The sequence below is a fragment of the Toxorhynchites rutilus genome, chromosome 3 (assembly GCF_029784135.1).
Source record: "Toxorhynchites rutilus septentrionalis strain SRP chromosome 3, ASM2978413v1, whole genome shotgun sequence".
In the NCBI taxonomy this organism is placed as follows: domain Eukaryota; kingdom Metazoa; phylum Arthropoda; class Insecta; order Diptera; family Culicidae; genus Toxorhynchites; species Toxorhynchites rutilus.
This window is the reverse complement of record NC_073746.1, coordinates 85,316,937-85,344,142: the sequence shown is the minus strand read 5'-3', so window position 1 is coordinate 85,344,142 and position 27,206 is coordinate 85,316,937. Positions and strand designations below refer to the sequence as shown.

The window sequence follows — 27,206 nt, the reverse complement described above, 5'->3', positions numbered from 1 at the left end:
TTATAATCTTAAACCAAACTTCAAACATCGAAAATCCTTTTTTTTTTTATCCAAAATATATATTTTTATTAAGGCTCATATGGCGTCAACCTGACGGGGCCGGGAGTTCAATATTTCGACAATGTTTGCCTTATAACTATGTTAGTAATATGTAACCGATTACTCGCGGTTGGCTCGAGGTTAGTATTACAAGTGTTTTCGTAATTGTGATGTTGCTGTCTTCAATGATCTGTGCCTGTGCCCGACACGGGATACTTCCTATTGGGATGCAGCTGACCATTAATCAGCAACGCCCCCCTAGTCTGTACCCCATATCTAGCGTGGTGCGTCTTCTCGAGGAATCCAGGATAGAATGGTCACTAGCCGGCGCAATCATCAGCTCGTGTAGAGTTGTCATGAGCGGTACAACCTTTGGCTTTTGTTGAATCATCAGTGGACTGCACAACCTTTGGCCCGTGTATCTGTAAAGAGTGTGTGTATGTATTGCCGCGACTAAGTAAAAGTTTATAGATCGAACAGGAGGGATACGAAACAGGGACACAACGAAGGAAAAATCATTAAACGTTGACATCGGCGTTCTTGAGGAACAGGTATAGATGAAGCAGAAGATCAGGATCACGGCTACCTAAGATATCCCGGACGGGGATATCCGATTGTCTGCCTTTTGCTCTCAGTGCTCTAGAGAGCTGAGAGCGAGCAGCATGGAACCGGATACACGACCAGACAATATGCTCGATGTCGTGGTAGCCATCGCCACAATCACAAAGATTGTTTGTTGCGAGCCCAATTCGATAGAGATGCGCGTTTAGGTTGTAGTGATTGGACATAAGCCGAGATATCACGCGAATGAAATCACGACCGACATTCAATCCCTTAAACCAAGCTTTCTTCGAAACCTTAGGGATAATCGTGTGTAACCAACGACCGAACTCATCTTCACTCCACATGCGCTGCCAACTAACGAGTGTGTCCTGACGAGGAATGTGAAAAAATTCGTTATAAGTAATTTGCCTTTCAAAAAGTGTACCTCCTGAAGCGCCCACCTTAGCTAGCGAGTCCGCTTTCTCATTCCCCGGAATCGAGCAATGAGAGGGAACCCATGCTAAGGTAATCTTGAATAATTTTTCGACCAAAACACTCAATAGATGTCTTATTCTTGTTAGGAAATAAGATGAGCGTTTATCAACTTTCATTGAGCGGATTGCCTCTATTGAGCTGAGACTGTCTGAAAAAATAAAATAGTGGTCGATGGGCAATGTTTCAATGATCCCTAATGCGTAATATATCGCACCCAGTTCAGCGACATACACGGAACAAGGATCTTTGAGTTTGAAAGAGGCACTGGAATTTTCATTGAAGATGCCGAAGCCAGTGGACCCGTTTATGCATGAACCGTCAGTAAAGAACATTTTATCAGATCTAACTTTCCCATATTCTGCCGAAAATATCTCCGGAATGTAATCGGAGCGTAGATGATCTGGGATTCCATGGATCTTTTGTCGCATGGACAGATCAAAATTGACAGAGGAATTGCAAAAGTATGGGAAGCAAACTTGGTTGGAGATGCCCGGTGAAGGGTGCACTTCATGGGTAAGGTACTCATGGTATAGAGACATAAAACTTGACTGAGCAGTCAGTTGGAGTAGATTTTCGAAGTTATCAATCACCAATGGATTCATGATCTTGCAACGGATGAGAAATCTGTAGGATAATTCTGTGAACCGAAGAGTAAGCGGGGGTACTCCTGCCAAAACTTCGAGACTCATCGTATGTGTCGAATGCAAACACCCCATGGCTATACGCAAGCAACGATATTGTATTCTCTCCAGCTTGAGAATATGAATCCTGGCAGCTGATCGGAAGCAAACACTGCCATATTCTAACACTGTAATATCGTTGTTTTGTATAACTGAATGAGGTCTCCTGGATGGGCACCCCACCATGTTCCGGTTATTGTTTGGAGAAAATTGATTCTTTGCTGGCATTTCTGTTTCAAATACGCAATGTGTATTCCCCAGGTACATTCAGGTTGTTCAGGGTATCTTGCAAGGAATTTTGCAGAACGGCGGGATTAGTACCCGTGATGGAAATAACTCCATCGTCTGCAAGTTGTCTCAACGTGCAATCTCTAGTTAGACAATCATCTATATCATTAACGTAAAAACTGTACAAGAGGGGGCTTAGGCAGGAGCCTTGTGGGAGGCCCATAAGACTGTAACGAGAAGATTTCAAGCTGCCATGATTGAAAAACATGTGCTTTTCTGAGAGTAAATTGTACAGGAAATTATTCAGAATTGGTGAAAGTCCACGATTATGAAGTTTCTCTGAGAGGATTTCCATGGAAACTGAATCAAATGCCCCTTTGTTATCGAGAAAAACGGAAGCCATTTGTTCTTTACGAGCAAATGCGATTTGGATTTCAGAAGATAGCAGCGCGAGACAATCATTCGTCCCTTTACCCCGGCGGAAGCCCAACTGCGTATTTGACAGCAAATTGTTCGCTTCAACCCACTTGTCCAAACGAAGTAGAATCATTTTCTCTAACAATTTACGAATACAGGATAACATTGCAATCGGCCTATACGAGTTGTGATCGCAAGCCGGCTTGTTGGGTTTTCGTATGGCTATCACTCTCACTTGTCTCCAGTCATGCGGGACTATATTCAGCTCCAGAAACTTGTTGAACAAGTTCAGCAAACGATGTTTTGCCAAGTCGGGAAGATTCTTCAATAAGTTGAATTTAATCTTGTCCGACCCCGGAGCTGAATTGTTACATGAGAGAAGTGCAATTGAGAATTCTACCATCGAAAAATTCTCATAATCGCCTTGGAGCGGAATGTCGCGTACGACGTTTTGTGCAGGAACGGAATCGGGACAAACCTTTCTTGCAAATTTGAAAATCCAACGGTCAGAGTATTCCTCACTTTCATTTGTATGGTTCCGGCCACGCATTCTCCTAGCCGTATTCCAAAGAGTGCTCATAGCTGTCTCCCTTGATAAACCATTGACGAACTTCCGCCAATATCCACGCTTTTTTGCTTTAATCAGACCTTTTAGTTTGGCTTCTAGAGCTTGGTACTTTCGAAATCATTCCACTAATCCAGTTTTCCTGAATTTTTTGAAAGCGGATGATTTTTTAAGGTAGACCTTTGAGCACTCCTTGTCCCACCAAAGTGATGGAGGACGACGTCGGAAAGTGGTAGCAGGAACACGTTTCTTTTGAGCTTGAAGTGCGCTTTCGTAAATCAAACTCGATATAAAGTTATACTCTTCGAGTGGAGGAAGTTCATGCATTGAAACAAGTGCTTCAGATATTATTTCTGCAAATTTTCTCCAGTCAATAGCGACACTAGCCACAACCTCCTCGACGATAGGCTCGTGGGGACTCACCATGGAGCGACCAATATTATGAGATTCCACGAAGTGTTGACCAAGCGCATTCGCCTTTTCGGCAGATGTAATAAGCAGAGATGAAAACGAATCCGATGATCTGAGTGGAGGAACGGGTCGCGGTTTGTTTTTTAGGATCTTGGCAGTTTTCCAAAAAGGTTTAGCGTAATCTGGGAGGGAGCGAAGATGATTTGAGAAATGTTCGTTTTTGAGATCAACCATCCTGGCATGGATGATTTTCTTGAGACGGTTGCAGTTGGTCTTCAGGTGGGGTAGGCCAGTACGTTGGTACTGGCGTCTGATGGTGTTGCGGAGTCTAATTAAATTTTTAGTTATCCTGTCAAGGTTCAGGGGATTACTCACCAGTCTTAAAGTCGGAACGTGCCAGTCTCTAGCCCTGGAGATTGCCACGTCGATGGTCTGAAGACACTGATCGATGTCGTCGGTTGACTCAGGTACGAAGTCGTAGTCGATCTCGGTGTCCACGCACTGCTGGAACTGTGACCAGTCGACTCGGTGGTAGTTGCGTCGCGAAACCTGGAATCTGTTGGCGGAGGAGCCCACTTCAATCACCACCGGGTAGTGGTCAGAACTGAGTTCCTGATGGACGACAGGCTCCGAGATGTTAATCGTGTTTGTGATGAATATGTCAATGGTCGCATGAACACCGGACCGGCTCAGCCGGGTGGGACCGTCCGGACTCAGAATGGTGTACTGTGCTTCTTGTAGATCGTTGTGCAGGATCAAACCGTTCTGGTTACTACGGCTGTTGCCCCACGCATGATGCTTCGCATTTAAGTCGCCACCGATGATGAACTGCTGTCGCCGCCGGGTCAGTTTGATGATGTCACTTCGAAGAATTGCTGCCGAGTCGTCCCGTGCATTTGATTGTCTGGGGCAGTAAGCTGCTACTATGGTGAGGGGACCGACGGGGGTAGAGACTTCCACCCCTACGGCCTCGATGATTTTCAGCTCAAAGGTTGGAAGCAGCTGACAGCAAATATTTCGCCTTAGTGCGATGGCCACGCCACCACCCCTGGAGCTGGTCCTATCAAGCCTCACGAGCCGGAAATCTGGTAGGAAGACGTTTATACCGGGCTTAAGGTGCGTTTCCGTGATAATTATAACGTCTATCTTGTGGTCGTTGAGAAAGTCAACGAGCTCAATGGCTTTGCTCTTGAGCGAGCAAGCGTTCCAGTTAGCTATACGTAGGATGTTACGGTCCATACTTGGAGACGAGGGCAAGAACAGCCTCAAGCTGTTCATTCAAAGTCTTGCATGTGCGTTGAATCCTGATGACCTCGGAGACTAGCAGAACAAGCTCCTTATCATTCAAAGGTGCGCCCTCAGCGGTCGTGCCGGATGTAACACGCGAGTACGACAGACCCGGGAGGGGGATTTGATTCTGCTGAGATGCTACGTCCATGAGCCGATGCTGTACTGAGGAGCCGCTAGGAACCACTTGGTTGCTTGCGGTGGGGGCGGTGGGCTCGCTACGGTTCCGTACATTGTTGAGTGGAAGAGGGGGCAGATTTGGAGCTGCACGGCGTTGTTGAAGTGCGGGAAATTGCGCATCGTTGACTGCTGGTGGACGTGGGTTGCGCTTTCGTCCTGGTTGGTTATTGACGGAGGCACGCTTTCGGATCTCAATATACTCCGCCCTCTTCGGACACGTACTGCTGGTGGGTTTGTGACCGGCTCCGCAGTTCGCGCAGACAGGGACACCGTCCTTCATGTGTTGACAACCATCAGCATCGTGGGTTTTGCCGCAATTAATGCAGCGGGCCATGCCCAAACATGAAACAATTCGAGCATTGGGTAACGTCTCTGTGGACCGGTTTGTAGCGATCCCACACAACAGCGATATAGAAGAGCTCCCGAATATTCTGGAGGTCCTTCAGGCATGTCGAGTTCTTGGCGAAATGAACGAGATAAAGTTGGTCACGGTACGTCCGGGTTTGGTCGTGCCGCTTCATTTTAAAAATCTGAACTGGCTTGAGCCCGTTTTTCTCGAGTTCAGCCGATAATTCCTTATAGTCCATATCGTGGAGACCGCGGAGCACCACCTTGAGCGGTTTCTCAGCCTCGATGTCGAGGAGAAATATTCACAATTCCGCTGTTTCAGTATCTCCAGCACGGCCTTGTAGTGACTCATGCCAGGGACCATCAACTTGAAGCCCTCCGTGCTACGGATGGTGCACCTCAAACCCTTCTCGATGAAAAAGGCAATTCGAGCATGAAGCCCCTCCGGGAAGCCTTTCACATAGATCGGCGGCAGTTTCTCCTTTTTTTTTTTCCAATTTCGGTTCGTCACCATTCTCAAGAACAGCATATCGATTGTTCACCAGCAGCTTCTTAGCCGACGGATCAGGAGATTCCTCCGATAGTTCGGCGACGTTTGTAGACCGGGAGCGCTTCCCGTTGCTGCTACCACTTGCGCTAGCGCGCGTTTTGCCTGCGGCTTGATTCATGGGGACGTCGACGTCCAGCGCGAGGGAACTAACACTTTTACACGAGCTAAAACACGTCGTTACTGCTCAACACAACAGCAGAGAGTGAAAGTTTTCCTCAGCGAGATCCACTGTTTATACTCTAGGCAAGTATTCCCCTTAATTCTTCTACTTTTCCTTTGTTCACGGAGACTTTAAATCCTACGATTTCCCCTCCGTTGGTCGTCGATAAGTTGCTCGTTATTGAAAGCTCTGTTCGGGAAAGCACACAAATGGACAGAACAAATGCATGAGAAAATGGAAACGCTTAAAGATTTCATGAATTTTAACCATTTACAAACCAGGGGATTCTAACGTATAGCATATTAAACAAATCTTACGGAATTTCCGATTCGTTTAGTATGTAAATCGCCAAAATCCGTTCGCGGCGAAAATAATTATTAACGTTAACTTTATTTCATAAAAACGTGATCTGTTTTCTGATTTGGCACCCTTAATGAAAGACGTAGTTCTACGTCTAAAACTTAGCTGGAATGTTGATTCTCTCGACATTGTTGATCCATCGTCTCGGTGGCAGAATAAGGTTGATTCCCTCCTCGATGTAACACCGCCACTACCACAACCAAAGCACATGCGCCAAAACGCTCACTACAAAACCGCCTAGTTTTTCTCGGAACTGAAACGTATTAAACCACCATACGACGGAAAAAAACCAAACGCGGAGCAATGAAAAACTCATCCGCACCCGACGACTGTTCAATCGAGACTCCTAAATACTTGTATCCTAGGATCATTGTTAAAACTAAAACAAAAAGTTAGACTGTGTCTTTGATCTTTGTTTAAAAAATGTAAATTTTAACATTCATTTCCTCGTATACCATTAGACAGGAGCAATATGGGTTGATGGCAGAAAAACTTCGAAAAACTCGTTCAACCAACCAATGAATATCTGTTCTACAACTGTTAAGATTTTCTTTAAAATTCGTATAGTCAGCTTCAGTCAAGTGTACAGAAGTAACCGAGTAAAAACTACATCGTTTTCCTCACATAGCTGAGCAAAAAAAAAAACAAGACCTCGAGAATTGCTTCGAATTTTGTTGACAGCATTTATAATACTTATACAGTATCTTGAAAGCTTCAAATAAAAACATGTGTTCATTAATTGGAGCCGACTTTTAGACCATTTTGACCCCCAAATGCAGTTTTAGTTTATGTCGACCCTTGCGAAATCGATACAATTTGAAAATCCCAGGTTTCACTGATTGTTGAATTACAACAGATGATAATGTGCCGCGATTCCCTTCTTCCTTGCATTTTATCAGATTTTAAAATTCTCCTCAAGAACATCAATTCAAAGACTCCTAGCTTTGGCTGGACATATACTAAAATTGGAACGATACAGAGAAGATTAGCATGGCCCCTGCGCAAGGATGACACGCAAAATCGTGAAGCGTTCCACATTTTTCATACAACGAGGGGAAAAAATCAAGCGTTCCTTAAAGGAACGTTCCAAGCGGACTTATGCAGAAATGCTTAAGAGTTCCGTTCCAACGACTCAGGACAATCCCTACTCCATTCTGCAGAACGACGAGCCTGTTGCTGACGCTCCCAATGCAGGAAGTTCCGGTACATCTCAGGGTGCCATCAGGAAAAGAAAAATTACTTCTTTTCCATCACTCCCCAGAAAGAAGACCGAAACTTCCCAAGTTGGAATGAAACCTCGTATCAAACGTGCTGAGAATAGACCGAAGCAAGTACCTCCTGGTTTAAGCGGTTCTTCTACGCACCAGGGGTCCTCAGCACTCCCCGGAGCAGAACCCAACACGTCTGTTCCTTTTTCGCGGTCGAGGCAACAGTCACAATCTGGCTTGCTTGCGCTTTCTGACCTGGTGGACAACATTTTAAATGCTTTGAATATAAATGACCCTCTTAAAAGCATAGTATTATGTTTGCTTCCGATTGTGAGAACATTTTTGAAAGAAAAATGTGGTTTTTTAGCAGCGTTCATTTCCCTCGATGCCTAATTCAGTGCAAGAGGTCAAGGATTTGACCACTGTAATACAGTGGAGTTGCAGAAGCATCATCCCTAAACTAGATCAATTTAAATTTTTAGTTCATAGTTCTAACTGTGATGTATTTTCCCTCTGTGAAACATGGCTTTCTTCAGCCGACGAGCCTTGGATTACCTTCCACGTGCAATCCAGGGATAATGAAGAAGAGCAAAGTGATATGTCTAGCATACTTGCCCGTGCAGGAGGGTTGGCTATCCTAGTTGCTTCCCCTGTATTTAAAACTGTCATGTTGAAGTTGTCGCACAGATCATAAATCAACGTGGCACGGCTGTCATCATAGTGTGACCCCCATGCTGTTCCATGGGAGTTGAGGTCACCTAAGATTAGCCGCGGCTCCGGCAATGCCGCGATGATATCAAAAAACTGATGGCGGCCGACCATGGTTCTTGGAGGAATATATATCGAGGCAATGCAGAAGTCTTTGCCATTGATTTGTGTCTGGCAAGCGACAACTTCAATGCCTATCATCGATGGGAGAGTGACTCTATAGAAGGAGTGACATTTTTTGATCCCCAATAGTACGCCACCAAACGAGTCATTTCGATCGAGGCGAATAATGTTGAAATCGTGGAAATTCAGCTCGTCGGCTGAAGAAAGCCATGTTTCACAGAGGGAAAATACATCACAGTTAGAACTATGAACTAAAAATTTAAATTGATCTAGTTTAGGGATGATGCTTCTGCAATTCCACTGTATTACAGTGGTCAAATCCTTGACCTCTTGCACTGAATCAGGCATCGAGGGAAATGAACGCTGCTAAAAAACCACATTTTTCTTTCAAAAATGTTCTCACAATCGGAAGCAAACATAATACTATGCTTTTAAGAGGGTCATTTATATTTAGAGCATTTAAAATGTTGTCCACCAGGTCAGAAAGCGCAAGCAAACCAGATTGTGGCTGTTGCCTCGACCGCGAAAATGGAACAGACCGGGTTAGTGCTGCTCCGGGAAGTGTTGAGGACCCCTGGTGCGTGGAAGAACAGCTTAAACCAGGAGGTACTTGCTTCGGTCTATTCTCAGCACGTTCAATTCGAGTTTTCATTCCAACTTGGGAAGTTTCGGTCGTCTTTCTGGGGAGTGAAGGAAAAGAAGTAATTTTTCTTTTCCTGACGGCACCCTGCGATGTACCGGAACTTCCTGCATTGGGAGCGTCAGCAACAGGCTCGTCGTTCTGCAGAATGGAGTAGGGATTGTCCTGAGTCGTTGGAACGGAACTCTTAAGCATTTCTGCATAAGTCCGCTTGGAACGTTCCTTTAAGGAACGCTTGATTTTTTCCCCTCGTTGTTTGTACACCGGGCATTGAATAATATCATGAGGAGTCCCGCCGCAATGAAGACACTTGTGCTCTTTCGCGCAAGGATTCTCATCATGGCTCTCTCCACAATCTGCGCAACGTTTTTTATTGCAACAATAGGCGGCCGTGTGACCGAGTTGCATACATTTGTTGCATTTCATTACCCGGGGTACAAACAACCGAACAGGTAAACGAAGTGCACCTATTGCAACGTAGTTTGGAAGGGCGGAACCCTCAAAAGTCACACGAAAAGAGTTTGTCCGATTGAGAACCCTTTTGTCATTTTTTTGTGACACAGATTTCAGTCGATCGCATGCAAGAATCTTCACAGTTTTTAGTGAAGAGTTCTTGAAGCGACCGACACCATCGAAAATCTCTTTTCGAGTCAAACCCTTTTCGGTTATTACGCCGTCTATTTCGACGTTGCAACAGGGCACGTATACGCGATACTCAATCGCAAAGAGGTCGCAGCGCGTGATTTCGTTCGCTTGGGTCCTGCTTGAGACGACAACTCGTAGTTTGTCTGGCCCCATCCGTGTAATCTCGGTAACTGCAGAAAACTTCTGAGTAAGTTCCTTCGAGATACGAATGACATTGAGAGGTTTAGATTTTCGTCTAAAGTATACAATGAATGGGCCTTTGGAGCCTTCATGGTATTCTTTTGGACGAAAATCCTGTTTTTCGTCAATGTCCTCATCTTCGGAACTTCCAACTTCATATACAGAAGTTTCTTCCTCAACTTCAGCTTCATCTTCCTGCTCTTCAGGAGGAGGATCGGTATCGGAAATATTCAATAGCGTCGATGGGGGATCCTTCCCGCCCTCAGCCATATCAAAAAAATCTGTCAACTGTTCGATATGAACAGAATATAATGATAATCAAAATAAATAAATAAGTGAAAAAAATATTTTTTATAGGGTTATGATGCGAATATTAAATTCAATTTATTTTATGTTAAATAAAATGATAAAATGAAAAAAAATTCCAATAAAAGTTCAACGGTATATAAGAAATAATGATCACCCCTAATGCCAACGTTTGCCGATTTGGTTAACACAAAGTTGAACAATGGTGTAAATCGTGCACAGAAGGTAGAAGGAATGATAGGGAAACAAAAGAAAAATAAATTTCTACTTGCCGCGGCTGTGTGGCGTGTGTGATGAATGTGTCTGATTTGGATCCTCAGCGCGCACCACTTTAAACTTCGCTCCACTCGCAAGCGCAACCGGTGAAAAAGAACACTATTATACGATGTGAAAAAAACACCTTTGTTGGATCGATTAAAAACTTGTCCGATCTGCTTGCGAGTTGTCGAACCAATGACGATGCATTAGGATACATCGAAAATCCTTGCTCCATTCTTTTTAAGGCTTGTAACAAATTTCTCTAAAATTCCTACAATAAGACATTTCATCGTGGACTTTTGATCCGTCCGCATTTATTATCATCATTTAAATGTGTTTTTTTTATCCCGGACATGTAACAAATACCAGAATGCGACAGTCACCTGGATGGGACATTTACCCGAATGAACATTTACCCGAAAGTAATGTTTACCTAAATGTACTATTTACAGCTTTATTTGATTAGAAGGGGAAATCAGGGTAAACCCAATATCCTGAGGATTTCCACATATTTTCAAGACCTTCCGTTTTTCACTGGCTTCAAATCGTTACAGATTCTTTCTTAAACTCTACACGAACCATTCTATCCAGGGTTGCCACATATATAGAATATTCTGTATTTCAGCAATTCCAAATGAAATCGTCCTTAAAGTACAGATTTTAGAAACTTGTATTTTTGATTCCAATGAAAGTGTGTATTCCGTTTGGGTTGGAGGAAATATGAGTTTTTCACAGCAATTGGGAATTTTTTGACTCAAGCGTAATTTTTGAAAAGGGCGTATCGATTTTAGTAAGAGAAATCTTTGATAATTTATATCTCAAAAACTATGAGTCGTACCGAAATAGTGTCTTAGAAAGAGTTATAGAGTATTGATGGTTGAATATGAAAAAAAATGTACACTGAGAAAAAAATTAGTACTCTTTTTTTATTTACAAAATAAAAATTCAATTTGCAATATCCAAAATACATATTTTTTAATTTTTTAAAAAAATGTTTCATACAAAATAGAAGTCATGCAGAAAATTTAAAAAATGGGCCCAAGATGGTAAAACTATTTTTGACGAACTTTGTGGAACATCGAATTTTTAGGAATTTTCGAAACATCGAATTTTTGTATGTTAACAATCATTTTTAGCCACAAATTATGAATCCTGATGTGATTTTAAAAAAAGGGGTTATTATCAATCTTCTTCTAAATGCAGCCATTCTCGAAATATTTAAAAAAATATTTCTTATTTATTGTATTTTTTATAGTAAATAATCCCTTTTGATATGTTTGTCGTGTTATACCGTCATGTTCATGAAATTTTATGAATTTGCCTATAATTTCGCTTGAGTCACTGAGTCACTTAAAATTACGCTTGAGTCACTGCTCCACGTGGAATCTGTCTTCATCGATCACAATCAATTAATTTTATAGATCGTTGAAACATTTGAACACACATGTAATGCAATACATTAGTTATTTTTTATTCAACAGTCAAAATACTCACTAGAAGTAATTTATATGGCAGAACAACGTTTGCCGGGTCAGCTAGTAAAAATATATAATTTTTGGGTTTTACGAAACGCTGGTTATTTGTAAGAAACTAGAATGCAGTAAATTCAAATGAAAAAAATGTGACGAATGAAAATATGCTGCTAATGCTACTCTGATTTCAAATAATAAAAAAAACTATATTTTACTTTGAAGGAAAACATAGTCAGCTAGCATCGGTTGTATACATGTGAAAATTGCACCTAGTTTAGGAGTACCTGCGTTGTTTAAGTTCATTGATTAATTTAATATTAATATAATAATTCAATATTAATAATAATAATTTAATATTTCATATATAAATTGGAGATCTGACATTTGAAAGCTTAACATATTGTAATTGGCGAAAGTTTTCAGTCGATTCTCTGACAATGGATAGTTTTGAGCTCTGAGTTTTTAAATTTGATTTTTGTATAAATTTGCGACGAATCTGGTTTATTTGTCAAAACACTAAAACATTAACTCATTTCGAGGGAAAAGGCGTCGAAGGACATGGCCGAGGGACATGTCGAAAGATTAATTCTTGAATCATAGCGGTGAAGTTATCCACTACATCATCAGCATCAGAACAGCTCGTCTAAAATGTCCAATCAGCATTGTAAAGGTCAGTATTAATTGCATCATAATCGCCTCGCCGAAAGTCAAACGCATTGGGATCAAATTCGTCGTTAAATAAAGCACCGATAGGCTTGTCATATCTAACCATGACGGGGGGATGATGAGAGTCAATATTGCACAGCACATCAAGTGCCGTTGTCACTGAGCAAGCTAGTAGAGCACTATGATTGACGAAAATAAGATCCAAGAGCCGACCATTGTGATTAAGCACTGAATTGATTTGGTGAAGACCGTTTAAAGCAACGCCATCTAGAAGACAGGAACTGCCAGCATTAACATGAGAATGCGCAGTATCGACCACTAAATATCTGTTGTTTGCGTTCAATTTCCAGGATAGACCAGCGCGGTTGTAATCACCAAACAGTAACAGATCATCATCAGGGTTGAGAGCTTCGTTCGCTTTTATAGTTGACGATATATGACGTTCGATTACTTCAGTCTCATTGTATAAGTTGGGTGGAACATAAATAACTCCAATCGCCAACTTCGAGGTTCCATTCCAAGAAGATATCCATAGTTGCTCAAGTGACTCATCCGTAGCATTGAATAATAAAGCAGACGAAAAACAACGTCGAACTGCTATGAGCACGCCACCGCCAGATGACTTATTACTGTTAACTGGACTGCGATCAGTACGAAAGACGGTGTAGTCCTCACCAAACAGCTGGTTAGAAATAATCTGTGAGTCAAGCCATGTTTCGGTGAGAAAGATACATTCATACGGTGATTCCGATACTGCCAGTCTGAATTCCGAAATTTTACTACGAAGACCTCGAGTATTCTGGTAATAGAAAAGCGTAGGCTCAGGAGCAGAGACGCTCGACTGAGGCAGACGTCCAGCGACGTCAGCGAATGATGAGCTATGGCTGAAAGAAACATAATGATCTTTTTGCAAATTCATAGAAGGCATCAACTTAACTGGATTGGGGGCCCGGTGGCCCCCAAAGTCCACCGATGGATGATCATTCAAATTTGAGCTGGCTGCCGGTTCCTCGCTCTTCAAATGCTCGAAAATAAATTCCTTGTGGCCAAGTGGAAGGGTCCAGTGAGAGTTCCTTCATATTCAAATCCAGACCGACTTTGAATGACACGAAGGCAAACGACTTCAGATCAGCGTCTTTTTTAATTATTTTTTTAACAATGGGCTGAGCACCAGGCAGACATGTCACCACAAGAGTAGCAACCTCAGCTTCGGTAACGTGATGGGCAATACGTGATAGGTATAACCAGAATTTTTCAACTGGTTTAGGTACAGTTTCAACGGCAACAGAAACTTCATCAGCTGGCCGGGTACCACCAAACAGATTTTTATTGGATTTCGCTTGTTTCGGTGTAGTATCCGGTGAACGTACTCTTGGACGTTTGTTTGTACGATGATTTGATGAGATAGCAGGCGTTGCAACAGACAACAATTTTTCGGAAACAGATTTCATGAATGCATTGGTTTGCGCAAGTTCGTCTTTTATACCATTCATGCAGCAACTGATCACATCAGATACCGAAGAGACTACAGCATTGCTTAAATCTTGCGAAGCATGATTTTTCATTTGATCGACAGATTTTCGGCAATCAGCGCAGAACCATTATAAGCTCGATTGTCCGTTGACGAAATCGAGATTTGAACGAATCCAGCCGAAGCATTTTATATGAGCAACGGAATCGCACAGATAGCATTTTATTAAATTCAGGTTTTTGATTGGTTCGGCGCATTCATAGCAGCTCTTATCCATGATCAGGCTTTAATGTACGCAAGTAAAATAACTAAAGGCGATTGTGGTGCGAAACGCAGATTACAGTAATTGCACAAAGATGGCACTTCGAGAGAAACAGTGCGTAGGAGAGTCTCAGATGATATGGATTGAATAAACACACGGAAACAAAGGCACTTAGGTTCACAAATGAAGACGCATAAATAGACGAAATACACTTGGCACAATAACAACTACAATAAACGATAACACAGTAAGCTAAAAAGACAAAATTCAGCTCTATCAAAGTAATAAAACAGGTTGAAAAACAACTTTGAATACGGAGCCAGAAATAGTCACGCAAGCGTTACGGCAGTGCACACAGAACACATGAACCAGAAACTAGTTCGTCAGTAGTTCCAAAATTAGTTTGATCCGGAGTGCTCTCTAAGGGGGGCTGCCATACAAATGAAACAGAAATTTCTGCATTACTCGAGAATTATTCAAGCAAGTGTAATTATAACCAAATTATAATAACCAAATTAGGCATATTGAGGTTTTAGGATGCAGTAAATGTTTCTATGGTGGTTACACTCTCCACCCCCCACCCCTCTGCAATATAAATGAAACACAAATTTCTTGAGCATTAGATGAGAATTATTCAAGAAAAAAGAAACCAAATTAGGCATATTTAGGTTCTAGGATGCAATACATGTTTTATGATGGTTACACTCTCCACTCCCCTCTCTAAGGGGGGGGGGGCTGCCATACAAATGAAACACAAATTTCTGCAATACTGGAGAACTAATCAAGCAAATGAATCCAAATTAGGCATATGAAGGTTTTAGGGTGCAGCAAATGTTTCTATGGTTGTTAGACACTCCACCCCCCTCTCTAAGGGTGGGCTGCCATACGAATGAAATACAATTTTCTGCATTACTCGAGAATCAATCAAGCAAATGAAACGAAATTTGGCATGTGGAGGTTTTAGGGTGCAATAAATGTTTCTATGGTGGTTAGACACTCCACCCCCTCTCTAGGAGGGGTTTGTCTTTATTCTATCATATTTTCGGTATCAAACATTTTTTCCATGTAACGGAGAAACATGTTATTTGCAAGTGGTTGAAAAATCTTGAACGAGAATTGTGTCTGGGAATAATCTGATATTACAATGATGAGTTTTGGCAGAAGTACTAGGATTTTTGTAGTAAAAGATTAATTCAACAGGGTCGATTAGAAGATCAATCAATGAACAGTTCTGCGATTGGACTCATGAACTTAGTTATTAGTAAGAAAACGCTTAGTAAGAAAACGTGAATGTTTGAAGGTATTACAAACAAATGACCAATAACAAAAAACAAACTTTGGGCGGAACGAAGTTTGCCAGGTCAGTTAGTCTATAAATAAAAATGGAAGGCCAAATGTGTTGGTAAGCGCAAAACTCGAGAATGGTTCAATTTGAGTCATCTATATTTCGTTGTATTCGTCTCTTCCCGTAGATCAATATAGTGGAGAGAAAAATCGGAAAATTCGGAAAATTGAATTCCCATATGTTCTACAATTAGCTAAGCGTTGTTAGTCCATTCGATGTTGGCGCTAACGAAATTGATTTTTGTTCGAAAGTGGAAAAGGATTTTCAAACGGAATAACGCATTCCTATATCTTCTATCTATATAAACAAAAATGGAAGGCCAAATGTGTTGGTGTGTCCTAAACCCGAGGAAGGAATGGTCTGATTTGAGTTGTCTTTATTTTGTAATATTCTCTGTATCAAGCATGTATTCCATGCAACGGAGAAACATGTTATTTCCAAATGCTTGAAGAATCTTGAACGAGAATTGTGTCTGAAAATAATTTTATATTATAAGGACGAATTTTTGTAGAAGTACTAGACAATTTATAGTAAAAGGAAATTGTAGAGGGTCAAAGGGTAATCAATCAATGAAGAGTTCAGTGATTGGACTCACTAACGTTCACTTAGTAAGAAAACGTGGATGTTTGAAAGTATTCAAATCAAAAAATCTATTTTGGGCGGGACGAAGTTCGTCGGGTCAACTAGAATATATATATTTTTCTTTTGGTTTTTTGGATATGAAAGTAGAATTTAATTTTTGATTCATTCCCTTGAAGTCAAAACACAACTGTTTCACATAAAAAATACATAAATATTCGGAATATTACAGGAAGTGATGGAGGATCATATTTGATGGAAAACAATCCTTCTAAGTAAAAGGTCGAATTTAAACAATGACATACTTATTGAACAGTACGCTACGGACGACGATTTTGTATGTTGTTGTAAAATTATAACAGAATACAGTTGTGAAATATTGAAATAAGTGGATTCAAGTACACCCATACCTCGGTTTACGGCCTAGATCGGTTCCATAAAATTTGGGCGCAAAGCGAAAAGCCGTATAAAGAACCAATTATTCTAATACAAATTCATACAAATTCAATCAGATCGGTTCCAAATGTGTCAAATATGTAACATGGTTTAACATTCAAAATACATTTTATCTTTTCATTTAAATTTATTTCATTTAAAAAAAATACATCCTTAACATAAACATAAAACATACAATACATACAACATACATACATAAAAACCAACAATAATCTATAAATAAAAATGAAACAACTTCATGTTACATGAAATATGTGTATGTATACACACCTATTTTTTGTTGTTGCTCAAGTTATAGTCTCGAAAATATTTTTTCACTTCTGTACAAGATTGATATTTGAACCAATCCTCAATTTTTTTTGCAGTTATAACAAAACATTTTTGGCTGTAAATCGAAAACGTGCCTAAATTGAAGAGGGCCGTTATAGCAAAATGCCGTATAAAGAGCGGCCGTATAGCGAGGTATTAGTGTAGTATTTTGAAGGTAAAATACGTAGGAGTTAGTTGTATTTAGGGGTTATTATTAATTTTATTCCAACAATGCATAATAGGCTTGATTATTTCCATCAACTAAATCAAGGCTCTCTAACCGCTCTGCAATTTGTTTTTAAACATCCAACTCCGATCTTTTATAAATTTCGCTGCAATATCATTTCCCACAACTTCTGGTGAAACTTCGATGGAATCTTCAAAAATCACCATTTCTATTCCACTGTTTTGTACTGTACACCTTACAAACCTTAAAATTGAAATATCACACATTTTAATGAAATAAATCATATTTGAAATATATTTTAAAAAAACTGTATATAATCGAGTCAAAAATTGTATATAATCGAGTTTGTACATAATCGATTCCGACCAGAACTGACATTATTTGTGATAGTCGAAGGATCGTCCATCGCAAGCCACGCAAGCTATGTTTTTTATCTTTCTAACGGCTTGTTTTAGTCACGATATTTGCTATTGAACAACAAGAAATCATTCAAGATCTCATTAAAATAAATCTTGAGTTCCCGGCAACGCATGCACCATTCGAAACCTGTCTGGTAAAGCGTTTTCTCCCGTAAATATAAAACGCTACCAAAAACAAATTACAAGAACGAAAATCGAAATCGAAAAAAAGTTCCCACAGATTATCGGCAATGTAAAGGCATTGAGCTGTCTTCCTTTAGAAAGCTCAAAAGAGAGCATCAAAGGAATCGGATCACTTTGGTGTTATTCGATTTCTAAGACTCACAAGTGGTATACAATCGGGATTCTCGTTCGCTAAATAGAGAACGAACCAGTAAAGAAATTACATCTGTGCGACACAATTTCGTGTGCTACGTGAATAAGACACAACAACCCACGCGGCACCCTCCATCGATACCCATCCAAAGGAACGTGGATGGATAAGAAAAAACCTGCTGCCTGCTTTCATCTTGAGCGTGTTGTTGCTTGCGAAAAGTTTTCTATATGTTGTGCTGGTACATGTTTAAATTTTCAACTTGTGCTATGTGTTTTCCGTTCATTGTTTTCTGTTTTTCGAAGTTCCATCGGGTATCGGCGAGACATTCTTGGATTCTCGTTCCACACATTTTCACGCCCCTCGGAACTACTTTGTAATGGATTTTTAGCTTATTTTACGTTTTACGGTTTGAGTGAGAAAGAAAAACGATATCGTCATGCATTGAAAATAAATCTATATATATAAAATCTTAATATAAAAAAATTTGTGTCACAGTGTTTGTTACCGAACTCCTCCAAAACGGCTCGACCGCTGTTGATGAAATTATACACAAAAAAACTTGGTAGGCATGAGAATAGGTTACGATATATTTAATACCGAATAGGGTGGCCCTATGCAGAGAAAATTTTTTTTTCTGAATATTATTTTGAAATTTTTTTTTTAAAGTTTGGCTTCAAATATGTAAATCTAAACTCAAATTTTCACACTTTCACCACCATCCCAATCGTGATTTTAGTATGTTTGTATAAACAATATCCAAATAATTATGTTAGTTTTTCAAACTGATCCAATTTATTTACGTTGTTCAATGACAAATGGTTCTTCGTTAGCTATATCAAACTTCCAGTCGAACATGCGTAAGCAATCTCAATTCAACTAAAGTCAAGCGCATTGGCGGCGTGCTGGTATTTTTATTGAATGAGAACAATTGATTATTGAATTCTTTAAATCACATATGGTCGGATCGCAAAATGAGCAGATCCAATGCGCATGTTGACGTTGCTGGAATTATAGTAGTAGGCGACTGCACAGTGACGCGAGAAATTGTGATTCGAAGAAAAAACAACAATATAGAGTTTATCGGCGACATACACTGATCATACGAAGCTCTTCACCATCTTCTTTAATGGCCCTAACGTTCACCTTCTCAACGCAGTATTACTCGCGTCATTTTAAATTATTACTTTGTTGAGATTTTTATGCTAAGCAGCACACCTTCTGTCTGAGTGACTGGCTTTAGAATATATATTACCACAGCGCAAGTCAGAAGAAAATTCCTTGACAGAAAATCCTCAGCTGTTCAGATTTCATTCATTATGAACATTATTTCTTATTTTGAATTAATATTTATGGTTAGAGGAGGCGATGATGATGATGATGATGACCCACCTCATACCCGTACAAAGGTTTGAGCTGGCCGATTTATCTAATAGATGATATTTATGTTTAACCAAATTAATATATCAGTACTATAAAACAAAAATCCAAGCGAACTGACTCTGTTACAGACATGAATTTCTATCAATCGAACATTATAAATAGGGATAAACTATAAAAAGAAAAACAATGGTCCTATCCGTATCGACATTATTATAATGATAATCCCAACTTAAGACCCAATGTTTTTTAAGGCATGTCAAGAAAATTTCCAGCCCGGGACGATCCTTGATATATTGGGAATCGAACCTAATATCTAAAAGTGTCTACTTAGAATATGATAGAGATGCCACATTCAGAAATACTCGATACAACCATCCTACAAAAAGATAGTTTACGAAAATTCTGAATGAGATATCCCCATTCCAGTTTCCACTTTAGACCCACATAAAAATTTCATTATGTATCAGTGTTCTGCCAGTGTTCCCTTAACATAGTCCAGGCCCACCAAACGCGCGCGAGGCTCAAACTTTCGTAGACAACGCTTATTATTATTTTTTTACAATATACATTAACAAAACAACAACAACAAAAAAAATCATCATCATCAGTACGAACATGGTAGTTTAACCTGTAAATAAATTTTATTAATTTTAATCAATTGCAAACATAAATAAATTATTTAGGAGAAAAAATTATAAAACCTGTTTACAAAACAGATTTTACGTGTAAAATACACATTTTCTTAAACTCTGCCATTGTTGCCACACGTTTATGTGTATCGTATGATGATCCGACGCGCCAGGACACTGTAATTCTACAATGTCGTGAGCAGTGCCAACAATTCATGGTCGATATGTGCGCAAAGTTTCACTCTCTAACTGGCGGCTGCGATTCCTACCACACAATGAACAGGAGCGGCATTAGCAATGCCGACACAGCCTTTGCTATTGCCAACAAAACGCAATACACATGACATTACGGCATGGCGTTCAAACAGAAAATATTCACGTATTCGGTCTTACACGTTATCGTATACACACATTTTTAGTTTGGTTAGTAGAAAAAAATACGCTGGAGGAAATCGATAATGTAATTTTTACGACTCTTGATCCTTCAACTGATCAACCACTAATCCGTATTCTGAAATCCAATCCAGTCAGAAGTACCTATACTAGGGTGGCAATGGATGTATGGAAAAAAATCATCATCGAATTTCAAAAACCGACCATGTACCGACCAAAACAATGACCTAAAATGAAATTTTGCACAGGTCATTGTTTTGGGCCAATAAACAAAATGTGCATGGCCGGTTATTGAAATTTGATATGACCATTTTCGCTGCCATCCTAACCCATAAGGATCGCAATTTTGTATTCTAATCAAGTCCAATCGAGTCGTGCGAATGTGTGCCTTGCCACGCTTTTTTTCATAAAGGAAAATAAGCTCTCCGTATTTGTCCTATGTTATAGAGTTACACATTCACTGCAAGTGGGGAAAAAACTTTGAACGAAAATTGTGTCTGATAATGATTTTACATTATGGATAAAGTTTTGACAGAGATGCAAGGGAATTTATAGAAAAATAGTTGTGTCGGGGTCAGTACTATATCTTTTGAGTATTTGAATACTCAATTACTCAATATTTGCACAAATCTGAGTCGAATTGGCTCGTCGAATGGACTTCAAAAATTGCGATCCATTCGGGTTCGGGTTGGATTTTCTTTTTTTCCAATTAACATTTTTACATTTTTTAGGTACATTGAATTTAGAAATCTCCCGTGCTTCCTCGGCCGATCGGTTAGCGTCCCTAATTATCATGCTGGGGATTCGGGCTCGATTGCCGTTCTGGTCGGGGGAATTTTTTGTGAAAGAAATTTCCTCCGACTTGCACCGTGGTCACGCGTACCCTAGGGCTTGCCACTCGTAACACTTTCAAGACGTGTTATTTGCCATAGAAATCTCAACTAAGCAATAATAAAAATGACGCAAGTAATACTTCGTTGAGACGGGGAAGTTCCTCTATTTCTTTGATTTCTATATAGGGAGTAACTTTACGAAAAATGTAACGATTCATTAAGAGTTTTCAAACGCATATTACCCAAAATCGTTATTGAGACATATATTGTGTTGTATACCATAAGACAGGAAATTTATCCAGCATTTTTATTGCTTAAGACATGAACACTGAATATTGTAAAAAAAGTTAACAGTTTGACGATTGAAATGGGAATGTTTTTTTGACGTAGGACTACGTCTTTGATTTCTATATAGGGGGTCACTCTACGAAAAATTTAACGTTTATTAAAAGTTTTCAAAGGCATATTACGTAGAATCATTCTTACAATATATGTTATAATATATACCGTTAGACGGTAAATTTATCCAGCATTTTTTTCGCCTGAGACATCAACAGTGGGAATAATAAAGCATGTAAGCAATTTAACAAATAAGAGAGGAATGTTTTGCGAGCGGACGCGAAGATAAATCATGTATTATATATTCTTTCTTTCAACTTTCTGAATGTTGTATGTAACACAAAATTGTGTGCAATAATTCGTAATAATCAGATGCAAGATTTTATGCATCACTCAAATTTCATACAAGATTTCATCGTAATCGTTCGTTAATTGGACCGGAAGATCAATACTATTATCGATTTTTACTCGCTAACTGGACTACAAAACAGCAAAAACGATACTTCAAATTGAGGATGACATCTATTATTGATATATAACTGCTTTGCAGACCAGTTAACATACGTCCTGTTATAGGTAAGTTCAGTCCACTTAGCAAATGACTTCTGTATATGACGGTGTGACGAACATCTGCGTCTTCCAGGCTGCGGCAACATGGGCAATTGTGCAGCGAAAAATGATATCAATACTAGGAGGATGGCTGCGATTAGCACACGAGGACTTATTGAGATCGGCATTACATCGCATCACAAAAATGTAACGAAATGAAATATCAATAATCTTCATAATTCTCAATCACTCAATACCTTCTATGATAGATTGAGCTGTAGAACCAATACGACTTGATTGTGATAGTTGCAAACGAACATTATTTCACCGAAAAAGCTACTATTCCCGATGCCTTAGAATAACACAAATAATAAGAATTAGACAATGGCAAGAAATCACAATACCATAGCTATCCATTAAAAATGAAGTAACTTTATGATTCCTGGTGTATTTTACCTCAAAATATCACGGAATCGTAAGTATTTTCAACTTGTCAATATTATCAATGACGATATAATTTTTTTTGTTTACCGATCCACGATCATCTACCATTCCACCCTGTTGTGTGTCACACTGATATTCATTAATCATTTTCAGTTAGACAGTCGAACTTCATACCAGAAGCTTATTTTCTTTTTTTGTTCGTTACAAGCCGTTTGACGGTTATGAGTACATATAACAAACGGCCCTTTTCAGGATTATTATTTGGAGTTTCAAAAGAGTTAAACTAACAGATTTCTGAACAATGAAAAGAATTACATTTAAAAAAAAAACAACTTTTCTGAACAATCCCAGTCCTACGTCAAACTTCCGTCCATGCCCCTAGGCTCAGACCCTTCTACTTTTTATTTTACTAGTCATTCGTTTTCCCTTACAACGCAACGAACATTCTATTCGCCTACATTTCGGCGGTAGCTCACAATGTGATTAGATGCGTATCAATGAGGTACATATGAGGTGGAGCAGTAGGCAGAGTATATTTGGATTGGTAAACAAAATATGGTGTTGTCATTATTTGCATTCAATATGGAATGTATATGAAAGGGACAATAAAATGTTTAAATAACTTACAATTTGATGATGTCATGCGCCAAAATGCTCATGAAATCTTGTAATTGATTGTTTTTTAATAGATGATCATTGTATTGTATTACTTACTTCCATCATTCAAGGAGCATAAAAGTCCAGAGAACAGTCGTATTCTTTGTCGTCGGAAATAGTAGAATTTTCAATGAATCGTTACTTAATTGTAAACTATTTTTCTCAAATCACATGCACCGGTACTGGGAGACTTCAAATTATCATCATATCATCGCGAAAATAGCGAAATTTTGTTTGTTTCCATGAAAGTGAGAGAGCGAGAATGACACACAAAAATAACACTTTTATTCATCTTTCCCGACACCATTTCACGAATATTCACTGCACACTGTCACATTATACGCATATTCAGTGGGAACTTCAAGAAAAGATCTGTTTTTAATTGATAAGAAACATGCCGAAAAAAGCGTTCTCACATGGATGTGGAAGGCAATTGAATGTAAACACAAATATTGACCTCACATTGTGAAAAGTAGCTATGGCAGCGCATGCTATCACGCACACTACGCTCACAAATTCTGCCATCTTTTTGTTTCTTTCTTTATTAAAGAGATTTTCAGCCAAAATTCTGCCATCTGATCAACTTAATAATCCTGGTCATGGGATGCGTATTATGAATTATTCTCGATTTGCTGATAATAGGCATTTGTCAGCTGTTAAAATCAATGGAGGGATGATCTAGGAATGATCTTGAAGATGATATTGGATGATTTCACTCTATAGTTCCCAAAGATTTGACGAGAGCCTGGCTCAAAATGTTAAATGTTGATAGAGATTTTATTAGATTGTTGTTGTCCAATCAATCCGTGCTCAATTCAGGTTTTATCGTGTAGGTCTTGCTACTAACAATTTATGTTATTGTGATCTAGGATGACATTATATCGAGCATGTTGTTTGGTTATGTAAAAAATGTAATCAATAAACTTAACTGGCTGATGATTTAGAAGTACGAAAGGGCATACTCAGAAATATTTTTCAGGGCTTCAATTTGTTGTATCAAAAAAGAAAAAAATACAGATTATGAACAATGAAGAAACTCAATTTAAATGCAATTATTACACATAATCACAGTCCTATGTCAAGACCCCGTCTGTGCCCCAAGGCCCAGCCACATCAACTTTTTAGTTTTTGTCGGGAGTTATCGTCTATTGCACTCCATTCCTCTGTATGTCACAGATTCCATCCCCAACTATTCGTTCATCAAAGAATGGACCGTCATCATACTCTAGTTCGGAAAGATACAGCATAAACATACCCATTCATAAACGGCAGCATTCGTTAAAATGGTTTCATTCATTCTATTTTATCGATCAAATTAGATTGATTTTATAAATCGTTAGAACATTCAAACACACTTTCGACACATTAGGTATTTTTTATTTAACAACCAAAGTATTCACTAGAAATAAATTATATGGCAGAACAACGTTTGCCGGGTCAGCTAGTAATAGTATAAATTTTACACAATACACAAAACACAACTATGTGAACATGGTCAAGTTTATAACAACTACAGGTCGGACTCGATTATCCGGAGTATTCATTTTTTTTTCACTCCGGATAATCGAATCATAAAAAAACGAATTTTCTCTCGGTAAACGTAATATAATTATGATTTAAACTTATCTATTAAACGGTTTTATCTAGGTTGACCCGTTTGTATGTTTGTGACTTTGTAACTTTGTCTGTAGCGCTGTACCACATTAATAGAAATTTAACCCTCTTCTTGTTGACCGATTGATCTGAAATTTGGAACTCATCTTTAACTCTGGTGTCATTATAAAACTGCGTATTCCATGATCTTGAAAATTCAAGATGGCGGTCGCTGCAAAATGGCAAATTATGGACATATTTTCTCAAAATCTCATCAATATGGGTTTTCCCAAAATCCCATCAATATGGGTATCGAATAAAAGGGCTTGACCAGAACACAGTTATCTATGGAAAATGAAAATCCAAGGTGGCTGCCACTACCAAATGGCGGATTACATATTTTCTCAGAACCGCTTCAATGTGGGTATCAAATGAAAGGGCTTGACTAGTAGAACACAGTTATTTATGAAAAATGTAAATCCTAGATGGCGACTACTACAAAATGGCGGATTACATATTTTATCAGAACTCCATCAATATGTATATCAAATAAAAGGGATTGATTAGTAGAACACAGTTATTTATGAAAAATGCAAATTCAAAATGGCCGCCACCACAAAATGGCGCCATATATATATATATATTTTTTTTTTTTTCAAAACCTCATCAATATTGGTATCAAAAGAAAGTTCTCGACTAGTTGAACATAGCAGATAATGAAAAATCCAATTCGAAGATGCCCACAGTCCTCAAACAACTAATTACTTTTTAAATGGTTTCATTCAGCTCTAGACCTGTTTGTATGTATGTTTGAGTGTCTTGTAGGGTTGTCCCACATTAAGAGAAAATTGACCCCGTTTCTGTTGACTGATTGATCTGAAATTTGAGACATACATTTAATTCTACTGTCATTATACAACTGCGTATTCCATAATCTTGAAACATTCAATTTGGCCGTCGTTGAAAATGTCTGAATAATTTGACACGAAACATAATAAACAACATAAATTCAAAAAGGTTGCCGCCTTTGAAATGATTTAACTAATGGAAAACAGTATATCATGAAAATATTCTGAAGAAAATTAGGTTAGAAATAAACGTTGGATTTCCATTATCCACAGTTAGTTGTTTCATCGTATACCCCACAATTTTATTTTAGTCTCAGCATTGCCCTAGATTAATAAAGGAACAGATATGGTGACTACTAACTGCCACTTGTCTAATTATTTTCTAGCTTTTAGTACATTAAACCGTTTAACTTAAAAAGTTTTTTTTACTTATTTTATTTTCTAGTTTCTAGTAAATTATGTGTATCATTAGTATGCTTCTCTACATTAAAACCATTCAAAAAATTATTTTTTTGAAAGTTTTATTTCTTACCTAACTTTATCCGGAATATTTTGATAATATACTGTATTCTATTAGTCATATAGCCAATCTTGGATTTGCATTTTTCATAAATAACTGTATTCTACTAGTCAAGTCCTTTCATTTGATACCCATATTGATGGGGTTGTGAAAAAAATATATATGGCGCCTTCTTGTGGTGGTGGCCATCTTGGATTTGCATTTTTCATAAATAACTGTGTTCTACTAGTCAAGCCCTTTCATTTGATACCCATATTAGCTATTCAATATGGAATTATTATACAAATTATTCAAAATTTCCGAAAGTCAGAAATAAAAAACTCCGGATAATCGAGTCCGACCTGTATTTGTTTTTGTTAAGCTATTACATTTGAGAAACACCAGCTGATCATTACATTCATTCCAAACAGAATCATCCATATTCCCTACTAGGCAGATCGATCCAGATGCTTATCACGCTCTCACCCGTTAAGTGAGCATTTCAGACATCCGAAAATAAGATTCCTGTCATCCGATAGCAACGAACAGAGCGGGATTTCCTCTATTCTCCAAAGAATGAAGTATGACGGAGAAAAAAAAAAACAGATCACTTCAGGTGAAAGAATGGCGGAAAAGCATGCGACACAAAAGGACTCCAGTCAAGCGAAACCAAGACCGTTTTTTCCATTTGTCTGGGCTCTAATTGAACGAGTTTGCAGGCGCCTGGCGTTGCAACACCGACCTGTGGCCCCCCCTCATCCACCGTTTACGACACCTTACGGTCCCCTGCAGTATTAAACGCTTATCAGGTAGAAAGTGCTTTCCATGCGGCCTCTTCCCCCCTAATCCTTGCGTACTCGCTGCAGGAACGTTGCAGAGAGTCACTCCGCCAAGTCAGAGTTCAGTTGAAGCAGGGGGAGGGGGAGCAGATGGACAAAAGCTCTTTACGTGAACTGCTGTGACATATTTACTCATGCACACCTACAAACACACGTGACCACCAATTCCCATGAAGGAAGCGTATTTTCGGGATTGAATTTCCTTCTCCTTGGTTTCACCCAGGGAGTGTGGGTGGGGGATGTGTGGGGAATAACTTGGGCACGGAAAGAGAACAGCAATTGTTGGAGTGATAACGCCAGAAGCAATTTTCGGAAATGAGGGTATCGTGCCGTTTAGCTGCATCTACAAGGTGTGTACCTACATGTGTACGGTTACTTAGCTGCCTGCAG

General features: G+C 39.1%; 1 protein-coding gene and 1 non-coding gene across 2 annotated transcripts in view; both read left to right on the top strand.

Annotated features, from left to right (window-relative positions):
* The window catches only part of LOC129780437 (toll-like receptor 3), an 841,421-nt gene that overhangs the window by 151,968 nt on the left and 662,247 nt on the right, over window positions 1–27,206 (top strand). The window lies entirely within an intron of this gene.
* LOC129781042 (U6 spliceosomal RNA) lies at window positions 7,201–7,305 on the top strand. Its single transcript, XR_008744074.1, has one exon. It is a non-coding gene; the product is annotated as a U6 spliceosomal RNA (small nuclear RNA).